The sequence below is a fragment of the Homarus americanus genome, unplaced genomic scaffold, assembly GCF_018991925.1.
Source record: "Homarus americanus isolate GMGI-L3 unplaced genomic scaffold, GMGI_Hamer_2.0 scaffold22250, whole genome shotgun sequence".
Classification (NCBI taxonomy): Eukaryota; Metazoa; Arthropoda; class Malacostraca; order Decapoda; family Nephropidae; genus Homarus; species Homarus americanus.
Genome location: NW_024741189.1, coordinates 11,106,200 through 11,127,898, shown reverse-complemented (window position 1 = coordinate 11,127,898; position 21,699 = coordinate 11,106,200). Strand labels below are relative to the sequence as shown.

At 45.1% G+C, this 21,699-nt stretch overlaps 1 protein-coding gene across 1 annotated transcript in view; it reads left to right on the top strand.

Annotated features, from left to right (window-relative positions):
- LOC121875763 (neuroendocrine convertase 2-like) overlaps window positions 1-21,699 on the top strand; it is a 67,839-nt gene that overhangs the window by 6,996 nt on the left and 39,144 nt on the right. The gene's annotated exons all lie outside the window — the stretch shown is intronic.

The following is a 21,699-nucleotide window of genomic DNA, read 5'->3' as shown; positions in this document are numbered from 1 at the left end:
GGTGCCGGATCAATTGTTGGATTGACGTGCGTGTTGTGTTTGTTCTCTGTTTGGTTGTTTGTTTTGGTGTTCGTTCTCTTTTATAGCGTTAATCTGTCTGTTCTTCCATCATTAGTGTACAGTATCAGTCATCTTTTTTTTTTTTTTATAAAATTCCTCGTCTCTCAGTTTCCAATCACCTTTATACTGCAGTGAGAGACGGAAGGAGTATTAGGGAGACTTATTAATTTCCTAAAGCTCATTAAGACTTATTTATTATTATGACTGTTGTATAATGCTACTGTTATTACAATTACTATTTATCACCTGATGTTACTGCTACTTTTATATTTACTACTGTTGTTACTACTGCTATTATTACGACCATTTCTACTATTACTTACATTATGCTGAAGGCGTAGCTGACGACAGCCGAGCAAGTCTAAATCGCACTACGTCCTACTGATCGAGATATGTAGCGCCTCAATCACAAACGTTAGAGACGAGCCCCTACATCAGTAGACGTCCGAGGCAGCCAGACATTCTGACACACCCATGGGGAGACAGAAGCAGCGATATCCATTCGATTAAACCTCAGACAATAGCTGCCGACACACACACACACAGCATGGTAACCACGGTAAAACACCCACAGTTTTATTGCCAGGTCACTAGGTTTTGTCTTTTACGCATCCTCTCCCGAGTAGAGAGAAAAGGGAAGAGGAGGAAATGAGAACATCAAATTAATCTGGGCTTTGCAGAATGTTCATCCTGGAATATATATCAGCCATTCCGGTGTGTCCTGTCCCTTGCTGCCGGGGGACGGATAAAGGCTGGAAGATATCATCCTGGTATTAAAAACTCCTCTCTTACAAATCGCAGTGGTATGAATGGCTAACGGCAGCTACTGATGTGAACGACGCCCGTCTCCTTCTCCCCATTCTCTCAGTGTCCCCTCAAGATGTGAATATGAAAGATTTCTGTCAGAGACGTTTGTATAAGAAGGGAGTTGGTGGGTGGAGAAGGGTGTTGGTGGGTGGAGAGGGGTGTTGGTGGGTGGAGAGGGGTGTTGGTGGGTGGAGAGGGGTGTTGGTGGGTGGAGAGGGGTGTTGGTGGGTGGAGAGGGGGTGTTTGGTGGGTGGAAGAGGTGTTGGTGGGTGGAGAGAGGTGTTGGTGGGTGGAGAGAGGTATTGGTGGGTGTAATTCAGGCGGGGTGGACGCGATAGAGGTGTGGGCGTTGTGAGACTTTGGGCGTGGTGATGGTGTGGGTGTGGTGATGGCAGGCTGGTAAGGCTGTGGGTGTGGTGAGGTTGTGGCCGTGGTGATGGTGTGGGTGCAGTGGTCTGTGTGGGCGTGTGGTGGGGCTGTGGGCGTGGTGAGTCCTGTGTGTGATGGTGTGGGTGGCGTGTGGTGATGGTGTGGGCGTGGTGATGGTGTGGGTGTGGTGGGGTTGTGGGCGTGGTGATGGTGTGAGCGTGGTGAGGGCTGTGGGCGTGGTGGAGTTTGTGGGCGTGGTGATGCTGTGGGCGTGGTGATGTTGTGGGTGTGGTAGACAATTGCGGCAATAATCCAATAGATGAGTTAAAGGGAAGCGACCGAGCCATGGAGTAGAGCCACGACGTCATCACCAAAGTGCGTGATATCTCTCTCTCTCTCTCTCTCTCTCTCTCTCTCTCTCTCTCTCTTACCCTCCACATATCCTCCGCCTCAGCCCTTCCCGTCACCCTTCACCCCTGCCCTCCCCCTCCACCTGCCCTCCCCTCCACCTCCCCTCACCTCCAGCCCTTCCCTTCACCCTTCACCTTACCCTCCCCTCTACCTTACCTCCCCCTTCACCCCTTACCCTCCACCTCATGCCCTTAGCCACTGACGCTCTCCATCCAGTAATCTCTCTCCTTATTACCCCGCCAATTTCACGGCCACTGTTCCGACAGAATTCGTCCCATTATCCTGCACATGTCTGGACGTGAGGGGCCGCACTAACCACCCGGCAGTATTAAGACAACATACTGCTGTACTTAAACCTGTTATTCACTGTCCCTCTGGCCTGTGGATGTCTCTTCTCCACCTATTCATATAATCTGTTAAAGCGTGAATACTATGGAGCGTAAATACGTCTATCGTTACCTGTAAATCATTAAGTCATGGATTTTGTGTTTTACAGGAGACATTTCACTGATGTGTAAACAGGGTCGTGTGTGTGTGGGGGGGGGGGGGGCAGAGGCAATACAGCTCATTGTAGTTGTGGTGGAGGGGCAGCGTGGTGTGTGGAGGAGCAGGTTGCCACTACCAGCAGGTGTGTCAGTGCAAGGAGTTAAATGTATTCACTGGATGAAATCGGTAGCTTATCCAGAAGCCCTCATGATATTGTCCCCAATAGTCAGTAATATTCACGATGAAAAGTGATTTAAACCGGATAAAAGACTAGTTGGTTCTGTGCTGCAATAAATACATCACAACGTGTTCAATTACCAAGATGTCACTTTATAATCTGGGATAATAACTCATAAAGTCTGGTTATCAGAGTGTCCGGGGCTGGCGGCGGCACCTGGCTCACCGTTATGGCTTCCCTCCTACATTGTGGGGGTTATACTGGTACTGCACTGTTGAATATGCAGCTGAGTGCGAGATAAAATTTAGTGAGGGGAAAGGATTTGGCTGGACACACTGTACTTGATAACTGAGTAAATAGTATTGTAGGATTCATTTTGGCTTAGAAGTAACCTTAGCTTAGATCAACCCTGAATATCCTTTGTGGAAATCAGACTGATTATTATGACATTTGTGTAGTGAGAGTCATGATCACACCCTGGTGCACGGAGGGTGACTACCGACGCGGTGGGAGCCGCTGGGATCCTTGTTAATGACGCCCGTCACTCACCCGACGTGATCCCTCCCTCAGTCACGACTACACAACCTCTATATAAAATTATTTGTTGCTTACAGTACAAGCACAGTGTATGTCCTTAGTGCCCGTAACATTAAGATTTATTGTCGATAATAGAACTTGACCGAAAAACGCTTAAACCATTCGTACTCCACAATCAATCAGACTACTGTAGACGTGGAGGAATTTGTAAAATGATTTAAGCTTAAATTGAGTGACATGAGCCTCGGGCAACACTGAATCATTGTTCAGATACAAAGGAGACAAATGCTGGTCAGAATTCGAGGCTCCACAATATACTGAGTCTGAAACAAGTTCTCTCCCTCTGTTACTCTTGGCTGAGATTTATGAAGCTCCAGCTGAAGAAAAATACACAATGTGCTACCGTGTCACGTCCTGGACGAGGAAGCACTCGGTTCCGGGACTGAATACAGTCGTTACATAAACAGTTTGATGTTGGCGTACACAGTCGATGTTGTAGGCTTATTATACTGCTGCGGGGCGGACAATACAGCCTACCATGTTAATAGATCGGTTGATGATGACGATGATGATGGTGATGGTGATGATAGTGTTCCTGGGGATCAATGAGGATGGTAACGACTACCGTAGAAACGTTGCTAAGTGGGGCGTATACGAGGGCTGAGGAGACGGCCCGGTGCAGCAGCTTGGTGAGGACCCGCGTGAGGGTGCGGAAGTGAGGCTCCTCCACTGAGAGGATTTGTCAGTGGAGGAATTTACAGTGTGAAGAAGTCAGGTGTGTTGAAGGGATTTGCCATGTGGAGGAGTTTGAGAGGTTTAGTGTGTTGATCGGGGAAGGGGGTGCTGTGTGTGTGTGTGTGCTATGTGGAGGGTTGCTATGTGGAGTGAAGCTAGGGTGGAGGGCCGGAGGGGGTGCTACTGTATGTGGAGTGCAGGTAAGGTTACACTTTAATCTTGAAAATAAACTTTGAATCTGACATCCAGTCTTTAGGCACTTGATGAGTTGTGTTCCATGTACGTCCTGCAATGTGTGTGTGTGTGTGTGTGTGTGTGTGTGTGTGTGTGTGTGTGTGTCAGCTTCTCAATGTCCAATCTCCAGCTATGACCAGTGGGATTTACAGTGGAGATGAATGGTCTCAGTGAGCAATAACAACACGCGCCAGTCGTCCGGTGCCTGGGACACACATTCACTTACAAGGACGTGTGACCCGTCAACCATACCAACACTGATCACTGACTCTCTCCAGCACATGTGTTTTCACGCGGGACCGATTTGCAAACACTTCACATGATTGGAAAATCCGATACACTTAATATGTTGTTATGGACTATTGACTATGTAGATGCGGTGGGGGGCAACTTTTATTTTTTTTTTATTCCACATTTTGCTCCTAACCGGTATGCCTTATGTTTCTAATGGGATTACAGTTACATCAGCTTGATTGACTCGCTCTTGTTAGAAAAGTCGTTTCTGTTATGGGTCCCATTAACTGTCCGACCACAATATTCTTTACCTTCTCTTATGATTCCTCTCTCACGTACTGTACACGTCTCAGTAACAGTTTTCATATACCACCACACGTCCTGCCAGACTCTTGGCTGAGTGCTAATATCCCAGATTATCATTAAAGTCTTATAATGACTTTCTCAACTCGTCTCCCAGCACGTACTTATCATCTAAGGTTTTACTGACGTTACAAGTCAGTTTTCGGCCTTTTTTTTTATTAACAACTGGAGAAATATAATTTTCGTGGAAACATCAAGTTCCAAAGCCTTTCGTTGTACCTACTTCCTGTCCTTGGCTATTATATGCTTCTGGCCATTCAGAGGTTCTCCCTTGTGACGCCGTCAGTGAGTGGTCTTGGTTCAGCTTACAGCAACAAATTGTAATTGGATCTTTTTCATCAGGTGTTGTTGTCACGCATTATATAAAGCCTGTAATTTGGAAACACTTTACAGCATTAATAACATACAAGCCTTTGGATATGTAATAATATTAGTGGTAATAATAATAATGATGATAGTAATGATAATAATAATTAAAAGTTTGTTGAAATAAAGCAACCATTAGCTGAAACTATACAAAAGACGTAAGTGGTAGGTGACGTGGGGAGGGGGGGAAGGTCGTTTAACAAGGACTCTTAGTGTTGATATAGTGAAAATGAACAATCGACAAAGAGTCAACACACTGTCATCTACAAATTATTGATGATTTTGACAGTGGTCGCAATGGAGTTGTTTTTGTAGCTATCAGTATGAGCTCGTATGGGCTGAATGCGGTCGTGGTGAAGATGGAGCAGCAGCTTTGTCCCAAACTGTCAGGTGAGGTCACGATGATGATCCGAGACTGTTCAGTGTATTCATCGCCTCTTGGTGTGTGGTGTAAGAGGGGTCGATGTTAGTCTTGCATGCAATCTTCTTCAGTACCTCTAGGAGAACTTTTTTCTGAAGCAACTAAGAAAGAAGTCCAATCGGGGAAGGCGAAGGTGAGTAGGAAGTATAAACAAACACAGGAGTTCCAGGGGACGTGAGGGTGCGGCAGAGGACTGGAAGATGTGACGGTTGTGCTGGAGTATACTGAACTTTCCACCTTAATATGTTATCTCTGCGGTGACCCCGAGGAGTACGGCGGAATCTACAACCTGGATTGTGTTGGGACTTTGGTGAGTGGGAAAGAAGTGGTGGTGTGTGGGGAGATGTGCGTAAAAGAGGGATGTGAATTAAAAAAAGAAGAAAAGAAGCTCCCAATAGAAATTCTGTACTCTGTCGCCAGGAAATGCAAGGGATCAAATGCAGATTACCTAACCTAACCCAACCCCCATAAGTAGCATTAAGGTGTTCAATTATCCGTTGTAATAAGTTGGGGATAATCTTCTTGTGATGCTGTGTGATATATATATTACCCCCAGAACAATATCTAGGTAAAAATATGGAAGGATTTATGACGTTTCAGAGAAAAATATTATGAAACTCATCCCATTGGCCACGGGAAATTATTTAATATTTGTGTAGCCCTGAGGGTAACGCTGGACCTGGAGAGAACCACAACTGCTGAGAGGAAAATATTTATTTCCTCACTGGAGAGAAGGAAAATACACTTTTTCTACCGAGGTGGGAGGAAAATATACTTTTATCCTTTGAGATGAAAAAAAAGATGTACTTTTCGTCCAAAGAAAAAAAAAGAAGGAAAACGTATCTCTTGCCAGGAAACAAAGGGCAAGTGAGAAATAGGAAAACAAAGAGAATGGGAGAAAACATGAAAACATTCCTCGAGGGTGATGAATTGTGGGTAGCTGGGTGTGGGTTGGCAGCAGTTGTGGAAACAATTAACTGTGAACGTTTTGGCCGCCTCTTAACGACCTCAGCTGGCAGTTTTAAATGGTGAGTCTCTGTCTTACTTTTTCCTCTAACATTCCCACTGGTGTGTGCGTGTGTGTGCATGTGCGTGTGTGTGTGTGCGTGTGTGTGCATGTGTGTGTGTGTGTGTGTGTGTGTTTGTTAGCGAGAGCAGTGACAATGAAACGGAAAACCCATCACCAGGACGAAAGTGCGTCACCACGTCGATACTCAGAGGTTTGTGAGGTTGAGAGGGGGGAGGGTGGCAGGACACTACTCGCTTGGGGTGGGGGGAGCAGTAGTGGAGGCTCCTCTCTCTATTGTGTGTGTGTGACTCAGTTGGTGTTATTGTTTGTTCATATCTGGCAAAGTGTTTGTTCATACATCACATCTTCTGTGTACAGTATCTCTTGCGGGAGAGTTTTCATTATCATCATTACTCTTAAAAGATTTCCATCTATCCAAGACTTTTTTTCTCGTAAGTGTTGCGTTGGTTAGTGACTCTCGGGGCTTAGGACCGGATTCTGGAAGGTGCACAAGTTTTTTTTTTTTTTTTAGGTTCCATCACGGGATAAGATGTGTGTTTAGTTACAGTAGGTAGTCTCGGTGTACTATCGTGTGCCGTCATTGCTCGGTGTCGTTCTTGTCGGAGTGAGTGAGTCAGTCAAATACACACGTTCTCGTATATCCCGTTGGGGGAAAAAAATAAATGTTGCACCTTTGAAAATCCAAGACCCGGGTGATAATGGGTTGACTTGACATCACAAATTTTAGCCCTCGTAAAAATGTCTCCCCCTCCTCTTCACCCCTCCACCCCCCCAGGTTTTATATATTTCTGCCTCATTATTTACAGTAAAATGCTCTGAAAAAAGTATTAAAACTCATTTATCTTCATGCAAAATGCAGTAGCCTGTGTTGTGAGCTTAGTCCGGGTGATAATGGGTTAGCCTGACACGCCATAAATTATAACTGATGTAAAAAATTTTCCCTGTGTGTTATAGTCACGCGTAATTATTTAACATAAATTTACTTTGAAATAAATAATCTATAAATTCATTTATCTCTACGCAATATACAGTAGCCCGTGTTGTAAGCCTTAGTGCATCTGGTTTAATGAAATTTGTCGCTAAGGGCCAACTTCGTAATGAAATTAACGTTGGCTTCTCTGTTATTACGTTTTCTCGGAGCATTAGCCGTACCTGGATCTTATGATTACATTTACCTTGTGAACATAGTGAGAGTAAGAGCTAACGTGACGAGTGGGCAAGAGGCGTGTGACTATTATTGTGAGTGTTAAGACTTGTCACTTGAAACCTTCACTTCTCCACTTGATCTGTTTGTGCCAACCACCTTAACCACTTCACCCGTCTTGAAGTATACTGAGTGTTGACCAATAAGATGAGTGTAAGTGAGTGAAGTAATGGTTAGACGGTGAGTAGGAGTGCGAGTGATGACCAGGTGCGAGTGGTGAGGAAGCCAGTACTGCACCGACAGGAAGAAGAACAATGAACCCCTCCTTCATTACCTCACTTAATTACCTCTGTCTCTTCAACTTCATTAAAGTGTCGAGGACGTTGAGCATCACGAGGGCCTCGACCTGGTGACGGCGGGAGGCTGTCACCATGCACAATGAAGAAGGGCCTGCTCTGCCCCGGCCCTCTCGTCACACCCGGTAATCTACATGGCCTCAGAGTCTACTTAGGCTAATCAAATGTGTATACTTGATTAGACAAACCCCAAGGTATTTTGTGTCCGTAATCAGACAGATGTTTTGCGTCGTGTAGTATAGTGAAGGCAGATGTTGCGTCGTGTAGCATAGTTGAGGCAGATGTTGCGTCGTGGAGCATAGTGAAGGCAGATGTTGCGTCGTGGAGCATAGTTGAGGCAGATGTTGCGTCGTGTAGCATAGTGGAGGCAGATGTTGCGTCGTGGAGCATAGTGAAGGCAGATGTTGCGTCGTGTAGCATAGTGGAGGCAGATGTTGCGTCGTGGAGCATAGTGAAGGCAGATGTTGCGTCGTGGAGCATAGTGAAGGCAGATGTTGCGTCATGGAGCATAGTGACGGCAGATGTTGCGTCGTGTAGCATAGTGGAGGCAGATGTTGCGTCACATTGTATAGTAATAAAAGCCTCGTGTTCATTATTGCGTCTCGTCAGCTTGAATAATCTACACTACACCTCTGTAAGACTTGGCATACTGAACAAGTGAATGTAATATATTTTATGTCGCCTAACCAGTAACATGCATTGATTAGTTTCACCACGTACAAGAGCTCTGGTCCCCCCCCCCTCCGCCCTCTATCTCTCGTCAGTTGTGAGTACATTTCGTCTTTTGTCTCATATTTGATCCCATAAACATTAAAATCTATATGTTTTTGTTCTTTACGAGGTTGAAATTGATCTACTCTCCATATTGTCGAGTGCCTCTTAACTCTACCTGCGTACGTCTCTCATTACCTGTGTAGCCATGCTGTACCTAGTTCCGTCTCTTGGTGTGTATTAAACTACGATACCAGACGGTTGTTTTCATCTCCGTTTATAATGAAGAAAAACATCCCCAGCTTCCTCCTATGTCTCTCGCTGTCCTGAATCATCTACCTCGCAGTTCCGTCCATTCATTCTTCTCTGCCATGTATCCTAGACCAGAAGCTAATGATACTGTTTACCGTCTCGTGTCCCCTCACTAGGTCGATTGATATGGTGGCTGCTTAGTGGTCTTCACGGGTCACCAGTTACATCCACCTTTACCTGGCCTCTCACCAGTTACATCCACCTTTACCTGGCCTCTCACCAGTTACATCCACCTTTACCTGGCCTCTCACCAGTTACATCCACCTTTACCTGGCCTCTCACCAGTTACACCCACCTTACCTTACTTGCATCGTTAACCAATTAAACCGTTCTAGATTGCCTCTAATCCATTAAGCCAGACTTAACTACATCATCTACCAATTAGGTCAGTAAATCGTTGCGTCTAAGCCCACCAGTTTCCCTTTGTTGGTCATTATCCAGTTACTCCAGTCTCTCCTCCGAAGCGCTGGGTGGATAAACCAGTCTGCTTGTTATACACCTGTGTGTCGTGTCGTGTTCTTGGGGCGGGGGAGAGGGACATAGGACCCTGGAGCTCGGTACCCAGAGGTCACCCGATAATCGATAGGAGCTCCTGCGGGTGGACAGGTGCGTGTTGTGGGTCATCATTAGTGGGCAGGTGAGAGCCCCGGGACCTTTGGACTGGTATGTGGTGTGAACTGGTATGTGGTGAGTCTGGTATGTGGTGAGGTCTGGTATGTGGTGTGGACTGACGTGGTCCTGTAAAATGACTTGTGGGGTTTCGTGTATAAAATAGTTTTCATCATCATTAAGCACTAAAATCATCTTTTCGGGAAGCAGCAACATGATATACGGTAGACTGATCACATCAACACTCAAAGAGAAAGGGGAAGTGACTTACACACTCTCGGTTCCATAGAAGGTGTTGAAAATGGCCTCCGTCCTGAGCCATGCAAATACGGGTTGACTAAACAAATAAAGAACACCTGTTCATATATGTAACAGATAAATGATAGATAGTGATATATTGTTATGTAGTTAAACATAAGTACCGTTTATAATATATAAATATATGAAACCAAAGGGCAGGGAGAGATCAAGCAAGTTTCATTGTCAGATCCATTTACCAAGGCTTCTTGTCAGACTGGATATCTTTGAAGCAGGATGATCTGAATTGATGGAAGTTATATATGGCATAGGAAATGCACTTTGTGGCAGGTAGCCCCGCAGAGTGCTAGTGCGGCGTGTAAATGAGTTTTGGTGGGAAAAGATTCTGTTGAAGGGATTGGGAAGAAAAGTCATGGACCCTCACAGATGCCCTCTTAAAACGATGATGGTGGTGGTGATGGTGGTGGTGGTAAAGTGGTGATGATGGTAGGGTGGTGGTGATGGTGGTGGTGATAGTGGTGGTGATGGTGTGGTGGTGGTGGTGGTTTGTATTGGTGATGGTGGTAGTGGTGACTGTTGATGGTGGTGGTGGTGGTGGTGGTGGTGGTGGTGGTGGTGGTTTGTACTGGTGGTGGTAGTGGTGGTGGTGTGGTAAGGTGGTGGTGAACTGGTGAGTAATTGGTGGTGAGTGGTGGTGATGGTGGTGGTGGTGGTGGTGGTGCTGGTTTGTATTGGTAGTGTGGTGATGATGGTGGTGGTGGTGGTGGTGGTGGTGGTGGTGGTGGGTGGTTTGTATTGGTGATGGTGGTAGTGGTGATGATGGTGGTGGTGGTGGTGGTGGTGGTGGTGGTTTTGTACTGGTGATGGTGGTAGTGGGTGATGATGGTGGTAGTGGTGATGATGATGGTGGTGGTGGTGATAAAACTTATGATGATTATGATAGTCACTATTCTTGAAGAAAAAAACACGGAAGTAATATACAGTAAATAAATAAATCACATGAACAAAAACACGAAAGACCATCCATTTAAAAGAACCCGATTAATAACGACAGACTAAACACTGATAAAATTACTGTTACGAATACATAACACAATAACTCTTCCCACCTCCCCCTACCCCCACAGAGTAAAATAGCCTAAGGAAAGGGAGAAGGAAGAATGTATTTAAGTCCCCCCATAAAGGTGAATGGGTAGGTTATTTGGCAGGGTGGTAGATGTTTACTACAGGCTGGTGTCAGCCATATTGTGGAGAGCAGCCCCAGGAGTGTCGTTCACTGCGTGCGTTATAATGTCGTGGGTTTGTTGTCTCCCCCCCTCCCCGCCCACCTCCTACGCCCACTCATGCCCACACTCACGCCTACACCCTCACTCACCCCTACACCCTCACCCACCCCTACACCCTCACTCACGCCTACACCCACACTCACCCACCCTCACCCACCTACCCACACACCCACACTCACACCCACACCTAAAAATGCATCACCTTCCTTCATAAATATTTTTTTCTTTAGATTTTTCTCACAATTTATTTATTTATTTATTTATTTATTTATTTATTTATTTATATTTTATCAAGGGCCTCAATACTTCTAAGTTTTAATGGGTATCTTGGGCTATTTTGGGGGGATGGTACAGTTTATTGGTTACCATTTTAGTGACATTCATATTGAACCGTGTGAGTGAGAGAGGATTGTACTCTCTCTCTCTCTCTCTCTCTCTCTCTGTATCTCTATATCTATCTATCAACAGAAATTTCTTTTAATTTTCCTCCCTCCTCTCCATCTCCTTTTCTCCCTCACCCCCTCCCTCCCCCCTCCCCGTCCTCCCTCACTCCCCCCCTCCTCCTCGCCCTCGTCCTCCTCTCCTCCTCCTCACTCCCCCTCCTCCTCCTTCCTCCTCCTCCTCCTCCTCCTCTCCCTCCTCCTCCTCCTCCTCGCCCTCCCCCTCCTCCTCCCCCTCCTCCTCGGCTCGCCTCCCCTCTTTTTACCTCGAGACAAGATATGATTTTGTACCATTATTTCACCGGTGAAAATAAGAAATGTGATAGCAGAGAAATGTGATAATAGAGCTGGAGAGGTTCAAGGGTGAGCTGGAGAGAGCTGGAGAGGTTCAAGGGTGAGAGCTGGTGAGGTTCAAGTGTGAGATGCTGGAGGTTCAAGGGTGAGAGCTGGAGAGGTTCAAGGGTGAGAGCTGGAGAGGCTAAGGTGAGAGCTGAGAGGTTCAAGGGTGAGAGCTGGAGAGGTTCAAGGGTGAGAGCTGGAGAGGTTCAAGGGTGAGAGCTGGAGAGGTTCAAGGGTGAGCTGGAGAGTTCACAGAGAGCTGGAGAGGTTCAAGGGGTGAGAGCTGGAGGTTCAAGGTGAGAGCTGGAGGTTCAAGGGTGAGAGCTGGAGAGGTTCAAGGAGGAGGAGGTGGAGGGTGAGGGAGAGGTCAAGGGTGAGAGCTGGAGAGGCCCTAGGGGTCAAGGGTGAGGCTGGAGAGAGGTTCAAGGGTGAGAGCTGGAGAGGTTCAAGGGTGAGAGCTGGAGAGGTTCAAGGGTGAGAGCTGGAGAGGTTCAAGGGTGAGAGCTGGAGGTTCAAGGGTGAGAGCTGGAGGCTCCAAGGGGTGAGAGCTGGAGAGGTTCAAGGTGAGAGCTGAGAGGTTCAAGGGTGAGAGCTGGAGGTTCAAGGGTGAGAGCTGGAGGTTCAAGGGTGAGAGCTGGAGAGGTTCAAGGGTGAGAGCTGGAGAGGTTCAAGGGTGAGAGCTGGAGGGTTCAAGGGTGAGAGCTGGAGAGGTTCAAGGGTGAGAGCTGGAGAGGTTCAAGGGTGAGAGCTGGAGGTTCAAGGGTGAGAGCTGGAGAGGGTTCAAGGGTGAGGCTGGAGAGGTCTAAGGGGTGAGAGCTGGAGAGGTTCAAGGTGAGAGCTGGAGGTTCAAGGGGAGAGGTGAGGCTGGAGAGTTCAAGGGTGAGAGCTGGAGAGGTTCAAGGGTGAGAGCTGGAGAGGTTCAAGGGTGACAGTCGGAGAGGTTCAAGGGTGAGGCAGGTAAGGTTCAAGGGGTGAGGGTGAGGTTCAAGGGTGAGATGCTGGTGAGGTTCAAGGGTGAGATGCTGGTGAGGTTCAAGGGTGAGATGCTGGTGAGGTTCAAGGGTGACATGCTGGAGAGGTTCAAGGGTGAGATGCTGGAGAGGTTCAGCGCCCTATCATCATCACACCCTAACTCACCCTCCACTATCATCATCACAATGCCTTCACTCCCCCCACCCCCACCAGGCCAGGAATGTGTGGGTGTTGAGGCAATACAGTAACTTGATGAACATAGAGAAAGGATAGTAGCCTCGATCACTCACGTCACCACGCCTCCTCCCCTCCACCATTCCCCGTCTCCCTCTCTCCCTCATTGCCTCCCTCACACAACCCGATCTCTCATTCCCCTCCATCTATATAACCTCACTCCGCCCTACCTCCTTTTTTTCCCTCCTTCCACATAACCGTATACCTCCCTTCTTCCCTCCCTTCACCTAACCGTACCCTTCTTCCCTCCCTCCTATTGCTCCTTCCTACCCTTCCCATAACCTAGCCCCTCCACAATACCTTATCACCTCCCGTCACTCCAATCCTCCCTCCTTCCCTCCCTCCCTCCCTCCACCTCGCTCACTGTATAAAATATCCGTGAGAATTTTAATTGCATTGTGAGTTAATGGTCGGCTCTTTACCGCTGCATTAAGCACTTACTTAACTTGTTCCCTAAATGGGTGCTTGTACTCTCTCTCTCCGGTATCTGTGTGTTGTGGTGGGTCTGGCTACACGATTATGGCAATTTACTGCTCTCATTACTGTCTGCAACCCTACGTTTTCCAGGACCCGCCCGCCACCGACCGCCCAGGCATGTGGTACCAATTTCCAGGAGATGGTAGGCGGGATGGTTGCCGGGCTTGAGGGTTGGTATTACTCTGATCTCCTAGGATACACTGGTGACTCACGTAGGTAGTCTCCTAGGATGTGCTGATTATCTTCCTCCACGGCGAAATCTTGATCTCTCGGGTAAAAGTTGTTACCCTCCCAGGCATTGTGGTCTCCTGGTCTCCTAATCTACGCTCGTGATCTCCCATTATTGTTGTCTCCTGGTCTCATGTCACCCAGTTGACTTGTCATTGTCTTATACTTACAACATAGACGAGTAGATCCCTTCCCTTCCCTCTTACCATTCCCATACTCTCATGATGCCACTTCCCGCATCCCATCCCTCTTCCCTCCCTCCCTCCCTCCCTCCCTCCGAGATCCCGTCCACTTTCCTACCCACTTCCACCAACAACCCTCCTCCACCCACCGTCTCTCACTCACCAGGTGGACAAACAGACGGTGATGGAGCCGTCTGCCAAATATTCATGTGGTGGTATAAAAGATAGGGGTCGTCTTTTTATTCATATATGTTAACTATACATATCTGTTTTGTTGGATGAAAAAAAATAATTCATTTATATCTTTTTCTCTTAATTGTTTTTTTTCGGAAATTAGTTGTGTTTGGGGGGGGGGTCATTACTCGAAACACATAATTATAATTGACATGGTTCTTTTGATGTTTATGGAACGTAGGTGATCAGTATTTTTGACCTGGACTTAACGATGTAACCATTTTTTTTGTTTTTTTTTTTTACTCTGTTGTTCTCTCCCTTCCATGTGTGTGTTGTGAATACGGACGTAATGTGGTAAACCTGTGCTGTCTGGTTGCTGCTGTCAACTTTTCATTGTCGGGGGAATAAGTTTTGTCTGGGTGTGTATATTTTGTACTGAGAATTCACACCTTATGTCATCCTCAGACGAAGTGGACAAGATCAAATAAAAGCTTCAGCATCAAAGGTCAAGGTCACAGCTGGAAATCCAATATATCAGTTATGAGAAGAAGTATGTACCGCGGTATTATTGTTTACCATGATGGGGTAAAGCCACAGACAGCCAACTCGTCACCCCAGCTCTCCAACCAAAGGAAGTGAGAAAAAAGTAGACGATAGATGAAATGGTGTGGAGCCCCCCCACCTCCCTTTTCTTAGCGTTTATTGACACTGATTTCGAAATGCTATCGTTCATAAGCCCTAATGGTGAAAGGACTAAAGTTCATGAATTGTCCCATATTTTAAGACCTGTTGAAGGAAAAACTGATGTGGCAGGATCGACAGACACCGCTGAAATTAAGATGAAAATTCGGACACCTCTGCATATGAGGACAACCCGGAGGATGTGCAGGGCTGTGGTGGGGTAGTGAGGCCCGCCAGAGCAGCTGCTAAATCAGTCTTTTTCCGCTCACTGTGGTCGGCGGCAGTGAGGATGTAAACAAAGACCGAGCTGACCAGTACCCACAGTCACCATTTCTGTCTTCTCTGCATTATTGTATATTTACAACAGCGTCTTCACTCAGTCATTGACCACTAACCAAGATGGAGTTTACCACCAACAAACATCATTTATTAAAAAAAAAAAAAAAACGCTCCTGGATTTATTAAAAAAAATCGTGTCGTGAGGAGTGTTCAGTGTGGTGGGGTCTGTGAAGGCGGCTCTTACGTCACCAGCTGCCCTCACCATCAGGAAGGCCAGCCATCTGCAGCTGGCCCCGTGCGGGGTTCACTTCCCAAGAGGAGCAATTAGTGAAACATTCAAAGAATCCTTGAACCGAAAATATGTAAGTGACGTCGGTTGAGGCTTTTATAAAGTTAGACAAGGGGGAATGTATTCACCTTAAAGGGCAAGATAAGGTGTTTCATAGGATGCAGTGGGCTCAGTAGATACAGCACTCTCATTCTGTTCTAAGAGTCGCTGGTTCACTTCCAGGGCACCCACAGTCAAACCGGGCTATGAGGATGAGTAAGAGATTTAATACTTAATGTTACCCAAGGAAAAAAAAAATAAATAAAAAGGTTTCACTCCGCCTCTAAAACTCCTTTATGCCGAGATGATCTTTACTTGCTCGCTTCAGTCCTTGTAGAGGGTTGAGAGGGATTATGTGCCCGTTCATCCTGGGGGGGGGAGGGGGGGGGGAAAGTATCACATTGAGCTAAGGCCCCTTGACAACGGCCAGGTTTCTGTTCATCCTGGAGAAGGTAATGTGTCATAGTGAGTTAGGTGGACCTGAAAGGACAATAACCCTCCTCCCAGCTACCTCTCTGTCTCCCCCGTCCCTCCTCCCCACACCCTCTCTAATATCTTCCACCTTTTTCTCCTCCTCCCTTCTCTGCTGTTGATTTAAGGTTATTTCACAATGAACGCGCGTACACACACACACACACACTACCACCAGTGCCCCACGGAGACTCTTATAGAGCCTTCCAGCCCCACAAACCCGAATTGGTATCACTGTCAGGCTCCAGGAGTGTTCCTTTGGTAATAATTTATGGTTAAAGAGGATAAAATCTGGTGTTGGCATCACTGTAAGACTCTAGTAACGTGATTTTGGCGCTGCTGTGTAGGTCTCCGGTAGTGGTAAACGTGGTGTTGGTACTATTGTCAGCCGCCAGTGTAATTTTTCCATACATCCGCCAGAATTGAAAACGTAAACACACAACGCTCACCAAAAATTAAAACAGGATCGAAATAACGACTTAGGTATGCCCAACTAAATTTAAAACACAATCGCCATAAATTGAAAACGGTGCCGCTTGACTCTAAAATCGTGTTGGATATTCAAGAACAATTATTTTATTTCGTGTTTGCTACAGTTTTATAAAGTCAAGATGGACTTCTTAAATGCAACACGAAAAGACACTTCTGGGGCGCTACAGACGCCCCCTCCCCCTCCCCGTCCTGAGGCGTCACGACCCCATTATTTCTTTACCCAGGATAAACAGAGCATTGCACAGCCACCGCCGTGGGAGAGTATTTCAAGGTTTACCTTTCAGTAAGTTAACCGAACTGACTTAGGTAAAGTGAATTTAGAGTCTCATACCTGTAGTAAATTTTCTGATGAAAGATGATCAAAAGCCAATTTTACTTTAGTAACTCTTGACTTTTTTTTTTACGGGGACTAGCCCACCCGGGCACAGGTCACTGACCCACATCAGGGCCTGGGGGGACGAAAATATAATCATAAAGGCAAGCAAGAACTAAGCATGCTTCCCAGATGGGCACTGTAAACGCTTCTGCGCTTCACCTTACAAAAAATGTAAGGGGGCACCCAATAAACTAGCCCCCCCTCAGGGGCAATCTAAAAAAAAAAATAATAATAATAATATTGACTAACATTAATAATATTATTATTATCATTACAACAATTAATAAAATTAATACTAATACTACTACTACTAATAAAAACCATAAATAAATACAAAAACGAAAATATAAATCAAGAGTGAGAAACGATATACATTATGTATGTTGTATTGTCCAAGGAAGAGAAACAATTGAGACCCTGCAATTGTGTGTAAATGAGGCAGAAAGTCAGCGCAGCAACCTGGGACTTGGTCACAATTTTCGTGATGCCATATGGCAGCAGGGTCTACCATTAGACAACACATTATGCTTCCAATATCTTCCCAGGCGGCAGTACCTCCCTGTTTGGCAGCTGCCTACTACCGTGACTTATATTATTATTAAAATATTAAAGAGATACTCATGGTGCTCTTTTTCATCAGTTAAATCACAGAAATTGCGACTGTACAAAATTCATTATTTCGAGGAACACATGAGGTACACTGGTCGTGGAACACATGATGAACACACGAGGTACTCTGGTCGAGGAACACATGAGGCACACTGGTCGAGGCAGATGTGTGTTTATTGGAGACAAAACCTGTATTAAATAATCTTTAGAAATAATTTTGACGAAATGTGAATAGAATTTTTCACTATATATAAAAAATTCTACCTTTTCAGCCACTTAAGTATCTCGTCCCCCTATTTTCATATATTACTGATTTAATGGCATCTTCCTAATAATGCATACAGTGACCAAGAACACCGTACAAACTGACTGCACCAAGTTAGTGTTGATAATGTTTGTATAAATGTCATAACTAACATGTGAGATCTGGGGACGGGTTCACAAGATCTGGGGACGGATTCACAAGATCTGGGGACGGATTCACAAGATCTGGGGACGGATTCACAAACGTTCAAATGGTATATGGAGATGTAAGAACCCGTCCGTCCAACTGCTGACTTGCGCTAAAACAAAACAAAAATGGCGTAAAAATTATAATGAAAGACTACCTGATATATACTATCTTAATTATATCCCTTAACTGGTGCTGAGGGAACGTGTCTAGTTAAGAAAAAATCCCGGTATAATTTTAATGTTTAATTCAAATGTAATGTTAGTGTCCTACTTAACGTCAATGAGTGAAGTGAATGTTTACGACATCGCTTACGAGGAATATTCAACGTAACAACCATTGTGAATCTCACCCCTGGCTGGTGAGGGGGCTGACACGTTTTTTCAACCTAGGGGAAAAAAAAGCCCGCCTTAGGCCCGGGTGGTGGACGCGCGAGTGAGTGAGGTAGCTTTAAGAACGAACAAAAGACCCCCCTCATAGCGACCTCCTGGTTAATATAAACTCTTACTTCCCCAGCACTCACCTCCTGCCGCACAAGTTATAGCTCTTCTAAGTTCTTCTGTCAACACATTGTCCAGTTCTCCTATTCCTCCTAGCCCCATAGTCTTCTATTCTCCTATCACCTGCCCCTAAGGCTAGTAACTGTTGAAGTCTTCCTATCGTTTGACATCTCCAATCTCTGTGTCCCCCAGCTCCTCCTACACCCTGACTCCCGAGGCCAAATCTTAATGTCTCGTAGCCTATACTCTACCCCAGCCACGTCCCATCTTAACTTTTATCCCCCCCCCCCCAAGACCTGTTTCCCTGTAGTCCCTGGCCACTATTACTGTCATGATCTTTACCAACAGGTTATATGGGTTTTGGTTCCCTCTACTGCTCTATTTCTAAGTGTTTTAACGTCCACTTGGGGGGGAGGGGGGCGATAGGACCTTCTCTCAGATTCTCGCTCTTAATTCCCGTCGTTGCCCAATCCCCTCAATACCTCCAACCAACCCCCCTCCCCACCCCACCCACCCACCCACCCTCTCTACTCTTACTCCTTCATTCCACCCAACCAGTCTCTCCACTCCCTCATTCACTCCTTCCCATACCCAACCACCCCCACCGCCCACTTCTTCCCCCATCCCTCCCTCCACACACCCGCCTACCCACCTTCCTCCTCCTCCCACTGGTGGTAATGGAGGGGCCGTGTTCAGGGCGCAGGGGGGAGGGAACCCCCTCCCGATACCTACATTAACCTCATTCTTACTCCCTAATTTACATAATCCAGAATGGGGAGGAAGGTGAAGACTGACGCAGGTGTTGCCACGTCATCAAGACACACAGTGACCACTCGCTACTGTGATAGTGTAGCTGCTGCATACCTCTGCGTAAACAAAACTTTTATAAACATAAATGGAGTTTCGTTCACCAGTGATTTGTTGTTTTGGTACTTTAACTGATTTTTTCAGATGAAGCTGCTGTAATACCAATGACTCGTATGTTAATATACATATGGCGAAAGTTACTATATAAATAACACATGTTATCATATAGATTAAAATCTCACTGTAACTTATACAGATGATACTGTAATTCAAAGATGTTACTGTGTGAATAACGGCGGTTACTATGTAAATTGCTCGGTTATTATTACGTGAGTTAAACAGCTATTTCTCAGCTTGGGTTAATTAAATGATGCGGTTACAACTATGCAAATTGTGCAAGTGTAATTATGCAAATGACAAGCGATTGTAACTACGCTTGACTCAGCTAAGGTAGAGCAGATCACAGCCAGCCATCACCACTACCACTTGAAGTGTGTGTGTGTGTGTGTGAAGCTTGTTGAATATTGTGAGAAGTTTCTCTTTCTCTCGTGTGGTCTCAGGGAACACTTAGGTAGACTTCCTCACTGAATAACATTGCATCAGTCAGTAACAAGATAGACGAAATACCACCAGGTTAAATCCCTTGATCTTGATTACCCTGTTAGGTAAAGTTAGGCTTCGTTACACTGTGTCAAAGAACATGAGGAAACGTTACTTGAAGTTACGTAACAGTAGATTAAGTTACACGAAGTTAGGTAACAGTATAGTGTACCTTAGGTTAGGTTAAGTAATAATTAGGTAACGTAAGGTTAGCTCGTCATATTAGATAATGGTAGGTTAGGTTACATTAGATTACGTTAAATTAGGTAAAGTTCTGTTAGGTTATACTAATTTAACACTGGATTACATTTCATTACATTTATCTTGGCGGTGTTAAGACTCGGTTACATTCAGGCACGTTACATTAGCTTAAGTTAGTTAACAATGGCTGGGATTATGTCTTCATGGCTGCAGTAGAGAGGCTGTGCAGAGCTCCTTCGTACCCGGAAAACTTGCAGCTCATGCACCCGGAAGCTGAAATGCTTAAATTAATTAAAGATGTGTATAATGCCGAGCCGTGGAAAATGGTGGAGTCTCTCTCTCTCTCTCTCTCTCTCTCTCTCTCTCTCTCTCTCTCTCTCTCTCTCGTATACTCCGCGCTGTCCATACTAAGTGTTAAATAACCATCATTAAGGACACTACATGGCTGACCTTTCATGTGTGTGTCGCCACCCCCCTCCCCCGCCCCCGGTATAGGACTGTCTTGCCTCTAAATAGCATCGTATAGAAATGTGATACCCCACAGTCAAGTATATACCGTATAGCACTATGTTGTCCCTTAAATGGATCTGTTATTGTCTTGTGATGGTCCAGGCTGTAGAGTGAGGGCGCCACTGGTCTCGTCCCAGACCTTATTTACTGCGTCGTCCGTTGGTGTTGCTTAAAGAATATCGTCAGAAAAAATATCTTAAGTCGATTCATGAGGTGACTGTTACAGCGTTAAATGTTATGTTTTGCCAAAGAAGAAATAGGGAACTACTAAAATTTGATGTGTATATTAAAAGAAAGTGGAGGATGATAATATAATCTAGCAGAAAAAAATAGACAAGAAGCGCTAGAAACGAGAGTAAAAAAATATTGAACGGATGTCCTCACTTCAAAAACAAGGTAATGTGTGTGTTGATTCAGAAACACGTACCCGTTTCCGTACTTAGAGTTTCATCAAGGAAATTAACTCTATATACATTAAATTTCTAAGCATATTCACGGGTAATATAAATTACATACAAACTTGACAAAAACATAAGCAGTCTATATTGAGGAGAACAAGAAGGTAAGTCATTAAGGTTTCTCTGCAGATATGTAAACAACTTCAGGCTGGGGTCATGGGGACCGTCTCACGCGGCACGCCACATCTCTCCAGACATTCATACACTCTAAAAGTGGAGTGTAATTTACCTCGCCACGGAAGATCATTTGGAATTTCAATAGTTTAAATTTTTAAGAATTGGATTTTTATCTCCTTGTGTTTCATATTTTGTTTAAGACGAGTAGCGAAGCGTGAGTCCCACTCCTCTTCCCACGACGTCAACGATTGTCTGAGTTTTACGATAAAGTTTTTGAGAACCTCATTTCCTCCTCCTCATCCACCGCCGCCAAATTGTACAAGTTCTGTGTTAAAGTTTTGAAAATCTTATTGCTCTTCCTCCCCAGCCTTCTTTATTATCATCTGTTCCTCCTCCTGACCACATTAATATATATATATATATATATATATATATATATATATATATATATATATATATATATATATATATATATATATATATATATATTGTTTTCAGTTACTAATGTTTTTACTCCTCCTTTCCTTCTCCCAGCGTTTCTTCAGTAAACAGGAGGTGGTCGTCTGGACTGCGTCTTGAATTGTCACAAAACATGAATTTGAAATTCAGGTAAACATGCGCTCTTAGCAACAGCCGCCGTGTATGCTGAGGTGCTAAAGAACCTGACTAAAGAACCTTGTGTTTAAGAACTAGATTTAAAAACATATTTTGCATGAACTTGAAATTGAGAGAGGACTTCATATTACAGAAATTTGTGTTTTTAATAATATAATGTGAAGTCTATTTGATCCAGAATAAATGAGGACAAGAAACGCAATATATCCTTGGCTGTGAATTTGTCGTATAAAGAATAACATGAAATACTC